Source organism: Salvelinus fontinalis, chromosome 30 (assembly GCF_029448725.1).
Source record: "Salvelinus fontinalis isolate EN_2023a chromosome 30, ASM2944872v1, whole genome shotgun sequence".
In the NCBI taxonomy this organism is placed as follows: Eukaryota; Metazoa; Chordata; class Actinopteri; order Salmoniformes; family Salmonidae; genus Salvelinus; species Salvelinus fontinalis.
In genome coordinates, this window is record NC_074694.1 from 34,370,456 (window position 1) to 34,389,269 (window position 18,814).

The window sequence follows — 18,814 nt, forward strand, 5'->3', positions numbered from 1 at the left end:
TTCTAAAACTGTTTGAATGATGTCTGTGAGTATAACATAACTCATATGGCAGGCAAAACCCTTAGAAAAATCCAACCAGGAAGTGGGAAATCTGAGGTTTGTAGTTTTTCAAAGCTTGGCCTACCGAATACACAGTGTCTATGGGGTTAAGTTGCACTTCCAAAAGGCTTCCACTAGATGTCAACCATCTTTAGAAACTTGTTTCAGACTTCTGCTATAAAGGAAGGGCTCATGAGACCTGTTTGAGTCAGTGGTCTGGCAGAGTGTTTTAGGCTCGTGACGCGCGCTCCCGACAGTTACCTCTCATTCCAGTGCTTTGCTACAGACGATGAAATTCTCCGGTTGGAATATTATTGATGATTTATGTTAAGAACATCCTAAAGATTGATTCCATACATCGTTTGATATGTTTCTACGACCTGTAACGGAACTTTTCTAATTTTTGTCTGGACCTAGTGCTCATGAAGATGGATTACTGGGCTGAAAACGCAAACAACTAGTGGCTATTTGGACATAAATAATGGACTTTATGGAACTTTATGGAACAAATCAGTCATTTATTGTCAAACTGGGATTCCTGGGAGTGCATTCTGATGAAGATCATCAAAGGTAAGTGAATATTTATCATGTTATTTCTAACTTCTGTTGACTCCAACATGGCGGAAATTTCTTTGGCTGGATTGGGCTCTGAGCGCCGTACTCAGATTGTGCTTTTTCCGTAAAGTTTTTTTGAAATCTGACACAGCGGTTAAAGTCTATCTTTAATTCTGTGAATAACAGTTGTATATTTCAGCAAAGTTTATTATGAGTATTTCTGGGATTTCTGTGGCTATCTGCAAGATCAGCCGGATGTTTTGGAATCAAAACATAATGCGCCAATGCACGTAATGCGCCAATGTAAACTGAGATTTTGGGATATAAATATGCACATTATCGAACAAAACATACATGTATTGTGTAATATGATGTCCTATGAGTGTCATCTGATGGAGATCATCAAAGGTTAGTGATTCATTTTATCTATATTTCTGCTTTTTGTGACTCCTATCTTTGGCTGAAAAATGGCTGTGTGTTTTTTTTTACTTGGCTCTGAACTAACATAATCATATGTTGTGCTTTCGCTGTAAAGCCTTTTTGAAATCGGACACGATGGGTAGATTAACAAGATGTTTATCCTTCATTTGCTGTATTGGACTTGTTAATGTGTGATAGTTACATATTTCCCAAAGATATTTTTGAATTTCCCGCGCTGCCTTTTCAGCGGAATGTTGTCGAGGGGTTCCGCTAGCGGAACGCCTGCGCTAGAAAGGTTAAAGAGAATTCTACATTTTAATTCACATCCTTGCTTTACCTTTCATTGTGGCTGACAATGCGACATTCTTGGTTCGCAGCTCAAGGTGACCGTAAATATCAGAGTAGCCACTAGCCAGTAAGCACAAACTATTAACATTGACAGAAACTTTTTTCCAAAACATATTACACTATTGAATAATGCAACCAAACCATATTACACTGAATGATGCAACAATTCACAAGCATGTATGTGCAGACAATTTAAGGGTTTATTTTCTTGTCTGTATGCTAAACTCATTACATTTTAGCTTCAAAACAAAAGCACAGAGTTGCTATAGCAGCATGTCTTCATCGAGTGACTTTAGCCTATTAAAAATTAACAATGAACCCTTTCATAAGAATATAAAAGATCGTCACTAGTTACCATAGCCACAACGTCATAAACTCCGGCTATTTCTAAAATATATCTTCTTAAAATGTGATTTTAAACCTAACCCTAACCTTAACCCTAACATTAACCACACTGCTAACCTTATGCCTAACCCTAACCTTAAATTAAGACCAAAAAGCAAAATATTTTTTATACATTTTTATGATATAGACCATTTTGACTTTGTGGCTGTGGTAACTAGTGGAAACAAATATATATATTTTTTTTTTTTATTTCACCTTTATTTAACAAGGTAGGCTAGTTGAGAACAACAACTGCGACCTGGCCAAGATAAAGCAAAGCAGTTCGACACATATAACAACACAGAGTTACACATGGAGTAAAACAAACAAAATAAGTCTATATACAATGTGAGCAAATATAGGATCCATAACTAAATCAACATCTGCATTTTGAAAGAGTGTTTTTTATCATTTTATTAACAAGATGTGTTTACTTGTTTATTAGGCAACTGTGCAGTCTACAATACATTCTGTAGCAAAAATGGGAAAGTGCCTAATTCCTTACATAAGGGAGAGCAGGCCACGTCTGTACTACAGAATGCGGGGAAAGTGGGAGACCGGGGTTCAAATCCCTGTTGGGGATGGGGGAGTAGGCTGTCCTTGTAAATAAGAATTTGTTCTTAACTGATTCCATATGTGTTATTTCATAGTTGTTTGCGTGTGATTGGGGGTGTATTCGTTCTGCCGATTCCGTTGAAAAACGTTTCTTAAATAGAAGCAAACAGAACCAAACGGGGAAAACATACCTGAATTTGTCCAATAGAAACTCTCATTTGCAATTGTTGGACTAAGTTGTGACAGAAAATAATCACTGGCATCTGGTGATGGTAGCATAGGGCTAACGTGTGCCACGTCATCTGATGGGACCAGCTTCAATGTAGTGTTCTATATAGTGACACTATATAGATGAACTCAGAGAACACTAGGTGAAAACAGAGCTGAATTTCTTACACAGTATCACTGTCCCTCAGGTGGCACATCCATACAGTTGAGAGGGGGAGGGGGGGGGGGGTACTATGATCAGACACAAACACCACCCTACCCTGCGAAGGTGGTAAGAGCGGCACAGGAGTATGGGGCCCAGGAGATGACATAGAGCAATGGGAGACAATGACAATGAGAGCGATCTTGGCCGTCTGCCACTCACTCCTCATCTTATGCATGCGCGTCAATGAGTCCCCGGTGCCCTCGTTTATCTTACGTGCAGCCCTGCAACACAGACAAACACACACATTTACATAATGACCATTACTGACAGTGGTCATCGGTGAAAAGAAAGTATCAGCGGAAAGTATGGATCAATCAATAACATACAAGAGCATCAACATCAACACTAATACACTGAGTAGCCGTGTGTGTGTGTGTGTGTGTGTGCTGACCGTGTGGCGCTGCGTATAGCAGTGAAGATGCATACATAACAGTAGATGATGATGAAGAGGGGGATGAAGAAGACGAAGATGAATAGCAACATGGTGTAAGAGCGGGCGGATGGCGTGAATGTCATGTAGTCCCACGAACACGACGTCATCAAACCCTCTGGGTCATACGCACCTGACAGGTCACACACACACACACTTAGATATACACACACTGATACGTTGTCTATCCCTCAGAGCGATTGTGCGTGTGTTTGTGTGCACATCTCGGGCGCGTGTGCGCGTGCATGTGTGTGTATCTGTCTTGTGTGCGTACTCACTCCAGCCAAAGAAGGGCGGTAGAGACCAGGCCAAAGACTAGAGCCAGGCAGCAGCCATGACGTAGAGGGCCCTACGTCGTGACATCACACCCATGGACGCCAGCGGCCGCGTAATGACAAAGTAGCGGTCCACGGCTATCACCAGCAGAGTCATCATACTGGTCACCCCAAACAATGCTCCACACAATGCATACAGCTCACACGCTGGGGGGAGGTGAAAAAAAGACAGGGGGGGTGGAGATAGGGGGAGAGAAAGAGGGATAGAGAGAGAGATAAATTGGATCGACGTGTACGACAGCGTGTTCCAGTTCCCAATCAATAGCCTGATCAACTCTATGCGAATGACATGTGTTGCGCTGCATGAGGCAAATGGTGATTACATTTCTGATCCACTCGCCTAACTTTTTTTTAAGGTATCTGTGACCAACATAGTCATATCTGTATTCACAGTCATGTGAAATCCATAGATTATGGCCTAATTAATTTAAATTTACTGATTTCCTTTTATGAACTGGAACTCAGTAAAATCATTGAAGTTAAATGCCCACACCAGCTAAAAAAAATTTTTTCAACTGGAACACGATGCCCAGAGCTTACCCATGATGTTGCACAACAATTTAAGTCAATAAGTCATCATTTTGGTCAAAGTATGATAGATATATTTGGGCTTGAAGTGGGAAATCCAAAGTGGGAATTTAGCGTGTAAGTTCTTTCTGAATTACGTGTCAGTTATAGAGCTGGCTTTAGTTCATTTGGAACCTCCTACCTACAAACATGTTAGAGCTAACACGTGTGGGCTCCTTACTTCCTGTTTTCAACATTTTGCTACTGTGGCTTACTGCGGTCTGCAATGCACTACAACTGTTGGGAGATGTTGGATGGGCTGACGCCAGTGAAACGGTGAGTAAGAAAAGAGCTATATTCTGATGAGTGGAGGACGTGGATAGATGAAATGTCGACACAGCTGGGACACCTCGTTGTTTCTGGAGACGTGCATGGCGGCTCTACAGTAAGAGTGTAGATAGCTAGCAAGTAGCAGCTCCTCGCTAACTATACAAGTTTGGCTAGCTAGTGAAGTAAATCCATATGAAGAACATTCATATATAGCTACTGCGTCGCCTGACAGGCTGACTACACAGCTCACGTCACGTGGGCATTGCGTTGCAAAATACATTTTGAAATCTATATTATTCAATTATTGCACCCACACTGCTCGCGAGCGTCTGCGTTGCCAAGGGCTAAAATAGAAGTCAGTTCTATCTCTTACGCAGATCGCGCCGCAACTGGGAAACGTTCATGGCAGGAATTGTTATCACCTTACCTTGCTACATAACTTCTGTGTGATAGGAACCAACAAACACCATCACCAATCAGCTTACACCACCGTGCACACACCTGTCGTTAATATGACAACTAATGTAGCCATGTCAGCAATCACTTTGAACTTGCTGTTTGGACAGTCAGTATTCCAAAACGGATTTAAAAAACAAAACTGATTTGAGCATTTAGGCTTACAGTGTGAACAAGGCTTTAGAGGGCCCTACGCACTTCCTGATGAAACCAGTGACAGTATAGTTGTCAATGTTATTCCCAGAGGCGACCCGGAACATATCCCAGTCCACTTGCTCAAAACAATCTCGTAGCATGGATTCCAATTGTTCAGACCAAGGTTACACAAACCTTACCGTCAGTGCTTCCTGCTTTAATTTCTGCCTAGAGGCAGGGAGGAACACAATGGAGGCATGATATGATTCGCTGAAGTGAGGGCCTTGTAGCCATCTCGGACTGGACAATATTCTATCTTTTTTTCATTGAAACTTTAGGCAAGTCGGTTAAGAACAACATCTTATTTACAATGACGGCCTACACCGGCCAAACCCGGACGAACGCTGGGCCAATTGTACGCCATCCTATGGGACTCCCAATCGCGGCCGGTTGTGATACAGCCTGGAATCAAACCAGGGTGTCTGTAGTGACACATCAAGCACTGAGATGTAGCGCCTTTGACCACTGAGCCACTCGGGAGCCCAGTAATAACAGGGCTCAGTACAGTAACAGTTGATCAAGGTGACCTGTTGCCTACCCCAGAAACATCCCTCTATCATAGTCATAATGCATGAGGACAGCACAAACACACACACATGCATGCACTCACACAGAGCTGTAACAGGGCAAAGAGAGATGTGTTATAGCCGTCTACATCTCACCCCCTTGTATTCACAATAATCTGTCAGCACAGCATCCAGCATCATGGGAATGTACGTGTGTTTAAATATCTCAACATATATACTATACTCTACAAGTACATACAATTTCCAGATTGGGCTCTGCTACTTTTGAAGTTGTGGTCCATTTTTATGAGCACCACCAACACAGTGAATGGATTCAAAGGGAACTTCCTCTGCTGGTGATTTGCTGAATGTGCAATCCTAAATGAGAACTGGGTAATTTATTGAACTTTATTTTGACAGGAAGTCATGTTGAGACCAAGGTATCTTTTCCAAAGGAGCCCTGTAATCACAAAGATGCACGTTTTTTTACAACCACTTCGGCACTAATTTCAGAACCTTGTGGTCATTTTTCAAAACTCAAAACGGTCATCACAGGCTGTCCAATGTTCAAAACATTCCCATTGTGCATTCATATTTTTAAAGAAACCTTGCACTTGCAGAATCATTGGTTCAAATAACTAATTTATCATGAAATACCACATTAATTTAGATCACCCACACACAAGATACCGATAGTTTCACTGTGTAGTTGTTCGTACTATCATTAAATATTGTAGTAGAAAATGTGATGCATGTTTCATTATGGTACTACACATAAATACGTAAAAGGACTAGTAGAGAAAATACTACAGACACAGGAATCATTGAACAAAATCTGAAATGTATTGATGAAATACAATAAAATCACACTATAGGTTTCTTTGAATCAAATCAAAAATAATTAGCTACAAAAAAGAAAAAAAATACAGTAAACTGTCAACTGCAGTGTTCCTCTCCTGGCTTACTGTAAAAAGCAAAACAAAGGTTTGATTACTGTACTTCTATATTTACATCAACCCTGTCTTGTGGATTTGGCCACAGGTTCTCATCCACATCACAATGGATGTTTTCATTAGCCAAACATCTTGGGAAGAATCTTCGGGCATGGCGAATCCAGGCCTGACACTGGTCTGCTGTGATGTCATTGCATGTGTCATCCATGGCCTGGAGAAGGGTTTTCTTGTTCATGAGGGCGCCTATCGTATACCTTCCACCTCCATGTGGATAAAAAATCCTCAATTGGGTTAAGGAAAGGAGAGTATGGGGCTAAGTACAGGGTGGTAAATTGTGGATGGGCCTGAAACCATGCTTGCATGGTGGAACCTGACATTATCCCACACAATGACATAGGTCACGCCATCAGCTCTACAGACCTGATTTAGCTCATCAAGGAAGGTTACAAGGAGAGCAGCATTATATGATCCAATACGAGTTATGCGTCCCACCACACCATCCTCCGATATAGCCGCACACATGGTGATGTTTGCCCCACATTGTCCAGGTACTTGGATGGTTGCCCGCTGGCCAATGAAATTCCGACCTCTCCTCCTTGTCTTGGCCAGGTTGAAGCCTGCCTCATCCAAAAATAGGAATTTGTGATGGTTTTTGTCAGCATCTAGCTCCATCACCCTCTAAAAAGACATTTTGGGGAAAAAATGACTGATTACAATGATGTAGAATTTTGGGGGAATTTTTCACAACAGGCATCTTGAAACTGAACATACTCAGTCCTCAGTCTGCGTTTCTTTCAAAAGGCACAAGGTACAGCTGTTTTTGAGACACCTGTCGCCTTTTCAGCAAACGTGCAATAGTCGGCAAACCTATGGCTTCCACATTGTTGAACATGTCGTCATTGTCCAAGATGTGCTGCCGAATTTCTATTAAGCGAATATCATTTCTGGCCCGAACCAAATTGACCGCAGCCCACTCTTGTTGGTCAGTCAGAATTTTGCCTCTGCCTCCCCTATTTGGCCTAGTCTCAATTCTGCAGGGAAAATGACAGTAAGAACACATTTTAGTAACATCACCTACTCTGTGGTACACATTGGCATGCAGTATACAGTCCTTTGACAATTGAGAGTAGCCTAATGTTTAGTGCATGCTGAAGAGTTACTGGTTCTCATTGTGGAAAGTTCTGATGATTGAGGCAACGGTTGATCTTCTGAGGTTTGGTTGAATTATCGTAGCTGCCTCAGTCATTGTCATGCCATGATTTAGGACACGGTCTACAACTACTGCTCGGATTCCATTGGATACTCTTTGCTGTTGCTGCCGCTGTCTTGGTCCGTGTCCTTGCCCTCTACCACGTTCCCCCACGCCTCTCAAACGTGGCCCACGACCACCTCTCAGAAGGGGTGCTTGTCCCCTGCCATTCCTTTGACCACCACGTCTTCCTCCTCCCACTGCTTGACCTCTATTGTGACCTGGATCACCAGCCGGCTCCATGTTATCGCTATGTTGTTGTAGGTGGATACCACTCATTTCACTATATACTCGGACCACAATGTGAAATCAATCAGTAACGAGTTGTCAGTATTGGAAAAGCAAATACAAGGGCAGGCATACATACACTCTACACTCCACTTTATTAGGTACACCTGCATGTTAATGCAAATAACCTGCTCCTTCAAACAGCGAATCATGTTGCTGCCTGCAACTCAATACATAAAGTATAAAGAGTAGAGAGCTTTTGTTGTTGTTCGACCAAACATTAGAACGGGCAAGATGTGTAATCAAATTAACTTTGACCGTGGTATGATTGTTGGTGCCACACATGGTGGTTCCAGCATCTCAGCAACAGCTGGCCTCCTGGGATTTTTACACACTACAGTCTCTAGAGTTTACGGAGGATTGTGCGATAAACAAAACACATTCAGTGAGCAGTTCTATGGGCAAAAACACCTGGTTAATGAGACAGGTCAGAAGAGAATGTCCAGACTCATTCAAGCTAACAGAAAGGCCACAAATGCTCAAATAACAGCTGTTTAAAACAGTGGTGTGCAGAAGGGCATCTCTTAACGTACAACACCGTGAATAATTCAGGCTGTTGTGGAGGCAAAAGGGGTTCCTACCCAGTGGCAGATTAGGTGTACCTAATAAAGTGTACAGTAATGTCAAATCTGAAAACATGGTCTGGAAAAGTGGTACATGGGACCATAGAAACAGTGTCTGATAAAGAATGATGATGAAATATTAGATCCATAGATAATGTAGTCCAATTGGTTCATGTTCCACGGTAATTGGTGTCAATGGATCTTGTTATCCTGGAACTTTCATGATCTAAACATAGAATATTGTTAGTCAGTTTCCATAAAACTATGCATTAAGAGTATTGCAACAGTTACTTATCATTTTGAGCAGTTGTATCAATTGATAGTGAGATCATTGTAATGACATGAATAGACAGTCATCTCAGATGTAATGTGTGAATTGCATTTTGAAATGGTAATACTTTGATGTTAAGTTGTGTCATTTTGAACAGGTGATTTTAGTTCAATGAACAAATGATCTTAGCTTAATGTGTACTGTATCCAAGCAATTGAAACATTTGCATTTTTTGTGTCTAGAGTTTTGAAAAAGGACATCAAGGTTCTGAAATTAGTGTCAAAGTGATTGTAAAAAAAACTGTAAATACAAATATGAAATGGAACAGAATTATGAAACACGATTGAAGAAAACAAACACGCTTTTCAGTAAACATTTCCACAGTCAGCAGTCTAAATTGCCCTAGAGGTACTAACACAAATAAAATAAAATAAATAAAAATGATTTATCACGTGCCGAAAACAACTGGTGTAGACTTTACAGTGAAATGCTTGCTTACGAAAAAATAGTAACTAACACAAGACGAATACAAGATCAATGTGAAGCGGTATGAGGTACATGAAGTAGATGTACATGAAGGCAGGGTAAAGTGATTAGGCATCCGGATGGATAATAAGACTAAATTAAAGAACAGAGAAGCATCAGCAAATGATAAGTGTGTGTGCATCTATGTTTGTGTTGGGTTGTGTCGGTATGCGTGTGTGTGTTATGTGTGTGCGCGTACGTAGTGTTTGAATGTGTGAGGAATTTGTGTGGGAGTAACAGTGTAGTGTGTGTGAGTGACTGTGTATATGGTGTGTATATAAAGTCTAGTAAGTGTGGGTAGTCAGTGAAAAATAGTCATTTGGGAGTTCTGCTTCGCTGGACAGCTCATGGCTGGGTTTCCCTTTGTAATCCGTTATCGTCTGCAAGCCCTGCCACATATGATGAGTGTTGTAGCCGGTGTTTTATGATTCTTCCTTCCTCCTTTTGTCACGCCCTGACCATAGAGAGCCCTTGGTTCTCTATGGTGTTGTAGGTCAGGGCGTGACTAGGGGGGTGTTCTAGTTTTCCTATTTCTATGTTGGTGCGCTTGGTATGGTTCCCAATTAGAGGCAGCTGATTATTAGAGGCAGGTTGTAGCGGGATTTCTTTTAATGCGTCCATGTCCGTGTCCCATTCATTAGTAAGCGGTAGCTCTAGTCTTTAGCCCAGCACGGATGTTGCCTGTGATCCATGGTTTTTGGTTGGGATACATTCTTGCAGTCACTGTGGGGACGACATCGTCTATGCACTTATTGATGAACCCCGTGGCTGTTGTGGTAAACTCAAAAATGTTATCGGCTAAATCGTGGTCCTTGATGATCTTCTTGGCCTTTCTGTGACCCCTGGTGCTGTAGATGTCCTGGAGGACATGCAGTGTGACCCCGGTGACGCATTGGGCTGACCGCACCACCCTCTGGGGAACCCTGCGGTTGCAGACGGTGCAATTGCCATACCAGGCGATGATACCGCCCGACAGGATACTCTCAATCTGTAGAAGTTCATGAGGGTCTTAGTGGCAAGCCAAATTTCATCAGCCTCCTGAGGTTGAAGAGGCGCTGTTGAGTATTCTTGACGAAACTGTCTGCGTGAATGAACAATTTCAGGTCATCAGCTGCCGATGTGGATGGCTCTCTACTATTTCCTGAAATCCACGATCAGCTCCTTCATTTTGTTGATGTTATTTTCCTGGCACCACTCCACCAGGGATCTCACCTCCTCCCTGTAGGCTCTATTGTCGTATTTGGTAATCAGGCCTACCACTGTTGTGTCAACATGAAACATGATGATTGAGTTGGGGACATACATGGGTGAACAGGGAGTACAGGAGGGGGCTGAGCACACACCCCTGTGGGGCCCCCCGTGTTGAGGATCCACGCGGTTGAGGTGTTGTTGCCTACCTTCACCACCTGGGATCAGCCCGTCAGGAAGTCCAGAACCCAGTTGCATAGGGTGGGGTTCAGAACCGAGGCCTCGAGCTTAGTGATGATTTGAGACGATTCAATCGCTGATAATTTGTTTTTACAACTTCTACGATGGTAGTCTCAGACTGCATAGATAGACAGTATGAGTCTTCAGACAAGGAGCATCCAGCATTGTGAAAAATTGCAGTACTTACTCTTATGTTCCATCATGCATCCAATGATGTCCGAGGAAAACAATGCCTCTTCTAGTCGGCTTATAGCATGACGTTCATCAAAGAAACACAATACAACTGATTAGTGATTTAATTCAGAAGGAAGAGTAGAGAGGCCTGTTATTTAGCATCAATACACTGTCATCCCCAGAGAAAGGGAAAGAGAAAGAGAGAAAAATAAAGATTGATAAAGATAGAGAGAGAGGGCTCCAAACAAAGTAATGGTCGAAACTCCACGAATAGATGGACTTCATTAGTTGACATTAAACCTCTAATAAGTAATTTGCCCTTCTCTCCTAAGGTGTTACCTTCATAATCCTATTTCTATGGTTACCTTTTTCTCCAAAGATCCACCGGTTGTGCATGCTGTTGATGAAGAAGATGGGGGTCTGAGTCACACACATCAGGAAGCCTGTTAACGCCAGGTTAATAATGAACATGTTGGCCGGAGTACGCAAACTCTTACTCCTAGAGAGAGAGAGGGAGGGAGGTACGGGGGTGAGAGAAGGGTGGAGGAGAGAGAGGAGGGGAAAGAGATTGTGAGGAGAGTGGAGGTAGAGGAGACAGGGATGGGGAGAGAAAGAGGGAAGGAGAGGGAGGAATGAGAAGGGGATTAGTAATCGTACATGCACATTTACATTATTCTCTTTTTTTCTCTTTGTCAATTTCTGATAAATGACTTGAACCAGTTGCCCGGACGAATAGAATGGGACAGTACGTTCGGCGTGAGCACGCAAAAGTTAACTTCCTCCGATAGACCCTAAGGTACAGAATGGGGTGCAGTCTGTAGCCCTTGGTAACTGTTGATGGGACCCCAGGCGAGATTGAGCACCAGTTGTCTACTCTCTTAGCGAGCAGCCCACGGGGGAGGCTGACTCTTGCTCACCAGTGGAGCATGGGCTCCCACTAGTGGTGGCAGAGTGAGTTGCTCTTTCATAGTATTTTTGCTCTGTGCCATTGGCAAGACGCCTGGTTGCTACAGAGATGTTTTATTTAAAGAGACATTGTAGTGACACTGGAAACTGGTGACAGCAAATCTCCCTGCCTCAGCTGAAAAATAAAAGTGGAGGGGAAAGCTGTGGTATGGAGGGCACTCGGAGGTAGAGTGGACTCCCTCAGACTTCCTTGAGAGCGAACGCATATTTGTATTTATTAAGGATCCCCATTAGCTGCTGCCACTCTTCCTTGGATCCAGCAACATTAAGGCAATTATATCAAATTTAAAATATTACATGGCAAACGTAAAAGTATAAATCATTTCAAATTCCTTATATTAAGCAAACCAGACGGCGCCATTTTTTTTTTTTTTTTTTTACGGATAACCAGGGGCACACTCCAACAATCAGACATCATTTACAAACAAAGCATTTGTGTTTAGTGAGTCTGCCAGATCAGAGGCAGTAGATTACCAGGGATGATCTCTTGATAAGTGCGTGAATTTGACCATTTTCCTGTCCTGCTAAGCATTTGAAATGTAACAAGTGCTTTTGGGTGTCAGGGAAAATGTATGGAGTAAAAAGTACATCCTTTTCATTAGGAATGAAGTAAAAGTCAAAAAAATAATAATAACGTAAAGTACAGATACAAAAAAAAACGACTTAAGTAGTACTTGAAAGTATTTTTACTTAAGTACTTTACACCACTGCGTGAAGGATATACTGATTTCTCGGGAACCCCATCATTTGCGTGAAGAAAAGATGGTGAAAAAGGGGACGAGGTCGGGCTGCCTTCTAGGAGTTTGTAGGGGAGCGAATAATCTCCCACTTCCATCCATTCTATTGGCCAACGTGCAATCATTGGAAAATAAAATCGATGACCTACGATCAAAATCATCCTTCCAACGGGACATTAAAAACTGTAATATCGGATGTTTCACTGAGTCGTGGCTGAAAGACAACATGGACAATATAGAGCTGGCGGGATTTTCCATGCACCGGCAGGACAGAGAAGCTACGTTTGGTAAGACGAGGGGTGGGGATGTGTGTCTATTTGTCAATAACAGCTGGTGCGCAATGTCTAATTTTAAAGAAGTCTCAAGGTTTTGCTTGCCTGAGGTAGAGAACCTTATGATAAGCTGTAGACCAAACTATCTATCAAGAGAGTTCTCATCTATATTATTCGTAGCCGTCTATTTACCACCAGAAACCGATGCTGGCACTAAGACCGCACTCAACCAACTCTATAAGGCCATAAGCAAACAAGAAAATGCTCATCCAGAAGCGGCGCTCCTAGCGGCCGGGGACTTTAATGCAGGCAAACTTAAATCCGTTTTACCTCATTTCTACCAGCATGTCACATATGCAACCAGAGGGAAAAAACTCTAGACCACCTTTACTCCACACACAGAGACATACAAAGCTCTCCCTCGTCCTCCATTTGGCAAATCTGACCATAATTATATCCTCCTGATTCCTGCTTACAAGCAAAAGCTAAAGAAGGAAGTACCAATGACTCGCTCAATACGGAAGTGGTCAGATGACGCGGCTGCTATGCTACTGGACTGTTTTGTTCCGGGATTCATCCAGCGGCATTGAGGAGTATACCACCTCAGTCATCGGCTTCATCAATAAGTGCATCAACGACGTCATCCCCACAGTGACCGTACGTACATATTCCAACCAGAAGCCACGGATTACAGGCAACATCCGCATCGAGCTGAAGGCTAGAGCTGCCGCTTTCAAGGAGCGGGACACTAATCCGGACACTTATATGAAATTCCACTATGCCCTCAGACGAACCATCAAACAAGCAAAGTTTAAATACAGGATTAAGATTAAATCCTACCACACCGGGTCTGACACCTGTCAGATGTGGCAGGGCTTGAAAACTATTACAGACTACAAAGGGAAACCCAAACGCGAGCTACCCAGTAACGCGAGCCTACCAGACGAGCTAAATGCCTTTCATGCTCGCTTCGGGGCAAGCAACACTGAAGCATGCACGAGAGCACCAGCTGTTCTGGACGACTGTGTGATAACGCTCTCGGTAGCCGATGTGAGCAAGACATTTAAACAGGTCAACATTCACAAAGCCGCGGGGCCAGACGGATTACCAGGACGTGTACTCAAAACATGTGCGGACAAACTGGCAAGTGTCTTCACTGACTTTTTCAACCTTTCGCTGACCGAGTCTGTCATACCTATATGTTTCAAACAGCACCATATTCCCTATGTCCAAGGAAGCGAAGGTAACCTGCCTAAATGATTACTGCACCGTAGCACTCACATTTTTTATTTTTTTTTACCTTTATTTAACTAGGCAAGTCAGTTAAGAACAAATTCTTATTTTCAATGACGGCCTAGGAACAGTGGGTTAACTGCCTGTTCAGGGGCAGAACGACAGATTTGTACCTTGTCAGCTCGGGGATTTGAACTTGCAACCTTTCGGTTACTAGTCCAATGCTCTAACCACTAGGCTACCCTGCCGCCCCGGGACATTGGTAGCCATGAAGTGCTTTGAAAGGCTGGTCATGGCTCACATCTACACCATCATGCCAGAAATCCTAGACCAACTCCAATTTGCATACCGACTCAACAAATCCACAGATGACGCAATCTCAATCGCACTTCACACTGCCCTTTCACACCTGGACAAAAGAAACACCTATGTGAGAATGCTATTCATTGACTACAGCTCAGTGTTCAACACCATAGTGCCCACGATGTTCATAACTAAGCTAAGGACCCTGTGACTAAACACCTCCCTCTGCACCTGGATCCTGGACTTCCTGACGGGCCCGTCTGCCATGCTGATCCTCAACACTGGGGCCTCTCAGGGGTGTGTACTTAGTCCCCTCCTGTACTCCCTGTTCACCTACGACTGCGTGGCCAAACACGACTCCAACACCATCATTAAGTTTGCTGACGATGCAACAATGGTAGGCCTAATCACCAACAACGATTAGACAGCCTATAGGGAAGAGGCCAGAGACCTGGCAGTGTGGTGCCAGGACAACAACCTCTCCCTCAATGTGAGCAAGACAAAGGAGCTGATCGTGGACTTTAGGAAAAGGTGGGGCGAACGGGCCCCCTTAAAATTGACAGGGCTGTAGTGGAGCGGGTCGACAGGTGTCCACATCACCAACAAACTATCATTGTCCAAACACATCAAGACAGACGTGGAGAAGGCATGACAACACCTTTTCCTCCTCAGGAGACTGAAAAGATTTGGCATGGGTCTCCAGATCCTCAAAAAGCTCTACAGCTGCACCATCGAGAGCATCCTGACAGGTTACATCACCGCCTGGTATGGCAACTCCTCGGCATCTGACCGTAAGGCGCTACAGAGGGTAGTGTGTAAGGCACAGTACATCACTGGGGCCAAGCTTCCTGCCATCCAGGACCTATATACTAGGCGGTGTCAGAGGAAAGCCCAAAAAATTGTCAGAGACTCCAGTCACCCAAGTCATAGACTGTTTTCTCTGCTACGGCAAGGCAAGCGGTACCGGACTGAAAGTCGTGGCTGAAAGTCGTGGCTGAAAGACAACATGGACAATATAGAGCTGGCGGGATTTTCCATGCACCGGCAGGACAGAGAAGCTACGTTTGGTAAGACGAGGGGTGGGGATGTGTGTCTATTTGTCAATAACAGCTGGTGCGCAATGTCTAATTTTAAAGAAGTCTCAAGGTTTTGCTTGCCTGAGGTAGAGAACCTTATGATAAGCTGTAGACCAAACTATCTATCAAGAGAGTTCTCATCTATATTATTCGTAGCCGTCTATTTACCACCAGAAACCGATGCTGGCACTAAGACCGCACTCAACCAACTCTATAAGGCCATAAGCAAACAAGAAAATGCTCATCCAGAAGCGGCGCTCCTAGCGGCCGGGGACTTTAATGCAGGCAAACTTAAATCCGTTTTACCTCATTTCTACCAGCATGTCACATATGCAACCAGAGGGAAAAAACTCTAGACCACCTTTACTCCACACACAGAGACATACAAAGCTCTCCCTCGTCCTCCATTTGGCAAATCTGACCATAATTATATCCTCCTGATTCCTGCTTACAAGCAAAAGCTAAAGAAGGAAGTACCAATGACTCGCTCAATACGGAAGTGGTCAGATGACGCGGCTGCTATGCTACTGGACTGTTTTGTTCCGGGATTCATCCAGCGGCATTGAGGAGTATACCACCTCAGTCATCGGCTTCATCAATAAGTGCATCAACGACGTCATCCCCACAGTGACCGTACGTACATATTCCAACCAGAAGCCACGGATTACAGGCAACATCCGCATCGAGCTGAAGGCTAGAGCTGCCGCTTTCAAGGAGCGGGACACTAATCCGGACACTTATATGAAATTCCACTATGCCCTCAGACGAACCATCAAACAAGCAAAGTTTAAATACAGGATTAAGATTAAATCCTACCACACCGGGTCTGACACCTGTCAGATGTGGCAGGGCTTGAAAACTATTACAGACTACAAAGGGAAACCCAAACGCGAGCTACCCAGTAACGCGAGCCTACCAGACGAGCTAAATGCCTTTCATGCTCGCTTCGGGGCAAGCAACACTGAAGCATGCACGAGAGCACCAGCTGTTCTGGACGACTGTGTGATAACGCTCTCGGTAGCCGATGTGAGCAAGACATTTAAACAGGTCAACATTCACAAAGCCGCGGGGCCAGACGGATTACCAGGACGTGTACTCAAAACATGTGCGGACAAACTGGCAAGTGTCTTCACTGACTTTTTCAACCTTTCGCTGACCGAGTCTGTCATACCTATATGTTTCAAACAGCACCATATTCCCTATGTCCAAGGAAGCGAAGGTAACCTGCCTAAATGATTACTGCACCGTAGCACTCACATTTTTTATTTTTTTTTACCTTTATTTAACTAGGCAAGTCAGTTAAGAACAAATTCTTATTTTCAATGACGGCCTAGGAACAGTGGGTTAACTGCCTGTTCAGGGGCAGAACGACAGATTTGTACCTTGTCAGCTCGGGGATTTGAACTTGCAACCTTTCGGTTACTAGTCCAATGCTCTAACCACTAGGCTACCCTGCCGCCCCGGGACATTGGTAGCCATGAAGTGCTTTGAAAGGCTGGTCATGGCTCACATCTACACCATCATGCCAGAAATCCTAGACCAACTCCAATTTGCATACCGACTCAACAAATCCACAGATGACGCAATCTCAATCGCACTTCACACTGCCCTTTCACACCTGGACAAAAGAAACACCTATGTGAGAATGCTATTCATTGACTACAGCTCAGTGTTCAACACCATAGTGCCCACGATGTTCATAACTAAGCTAAGGACCCTGTGACTAAACACCTCCCTCTGCACCTGGATCCTGGACTTCCTGACGGGCCCGTCTGCCATGCTGATCCTCAACACTGGGGCCTCTCAGGGGTGTGTACTTAGTCCCCTCCTGTACTCCCTGTTCACCTACGACTGCGTGGCCAAACACGACTCCAACACCATCATTAAGTTTGCTGACGATGCAACAATGGTAGGCCTAATCACCAACAACGATTAGACAGCCTATAGGGAAGAGGCCAGAGACCTGGCAGTGTGGTGCCAGGACAACAACCTCTCCCTCAATGTGAGCAAGACAAAGGAGCTGATCGTGGACTTTAGGAAAAGGTGGGGCGAACGGGCCCCCTTAAAATTGACAGGGCTGTAGTGGAGCGGGTCGACAGGTGTCCACATCACCAACAAACTATCATTGTCCAAACACATCAAGACAGACGTGGAGAAGGCATGACAACACCTTTTCCTCCTCAGGAGACTGAAAAGATTTGGCATGGGTCTCCAGATCCTCAAAAAGCTCTACAGCTGCACCATCGAGAGCATCCTGACAGGTTACATCACCGCCTGGTATGGCAACTCCTCGGCATCTGACCGTAAGGCGCTACAGAGGGTAGTGTGTAAGGCACAGTACATCACTGGGGCCAAGCTTCCTGCCATCCAGGACCTATATACTAGGCGGTGTCAGAGGAAAGCCCAAAAAATTGTCAGAGACTCCAGTCACCCAAGTCATAGACTGTTTTCTCTGCTACGGCAAGGCAAGCGGTACCGGAGCGCCAGGTCTAGGAACAAAAGGCTCCTTAACAGCTTCTACCCCCAAGCCATAAGACTGCTGAACAATTAATGAAATGGCCACTGAACTAGTTACATTGATACCTTCCTTCATTTGTTTTGTACATTGCTGCTACTTGCTGTTATTATCTAAGCATAGTCACTTCACCCCTACCTACATATACAAATTACATGACTAACCTGTACTCCCGCATATTGACTCGGTACCGGTACCCCCTGTATATAGCCTTGTTATTGTTATTTTATTGTGTTACTTTTTTTGTTACGTATATTTGGTAAATATTTTCTTGTGTGTGCTGTTGGTTCAGGTCTATTGCCTTGCGGAGTCTCTGTAGGACTCTGGGTCATCCCCAGCCTCTTGTGTATGCTCGAAACCCAGGCAGTCCGTGCAGGCTGAGTGCGTGACGTTGCCCGACAGGGAAGCCCTGCATGTGAACCCGGGTGCAGGAACCATTTTCTTTTCCCCTGAGGGACGGTTGGCTTCCACCATGATACCTAAAAGATAGCTAAAGCCGAAAACAAAGTGAAAACGTAGACTTGTGGGCTGCCAGCCAAGATCACGTTTATTGGTCAATTGCATATGAGGTCCAAACCAAAATTTGACTTCCGCTTTTCACCCAACCCCTCCGAAAGACAGTGCTGTGAAAAAGTATTTGCCCCGTTTCTGATTTTCTCTACTTTAGCCTATTTTTGATACTGAATGTTGGTAAGATGGCACCAACAGATATGGGACTTCTGCTTCTTGCTCCAAAGCAACAGAAATGTTTGTGTTACTACATACACC

At 44.0% G+C, this 18,814-nt stretch overlaps 1 pseudogene; it reads right to left on the reverse strand.

The window, feature by feature from the left end:
- Positions 1–1,540: 1,540 nt before the first annotated feature.
- Positions 1,541–18,520, reverse strand: LOC129828515 (melanopsin-A-like; annotated as a pseudogene).
- Between the last annotated feature and the right edge of the window lie 294 nt (positions 18,521–18,814).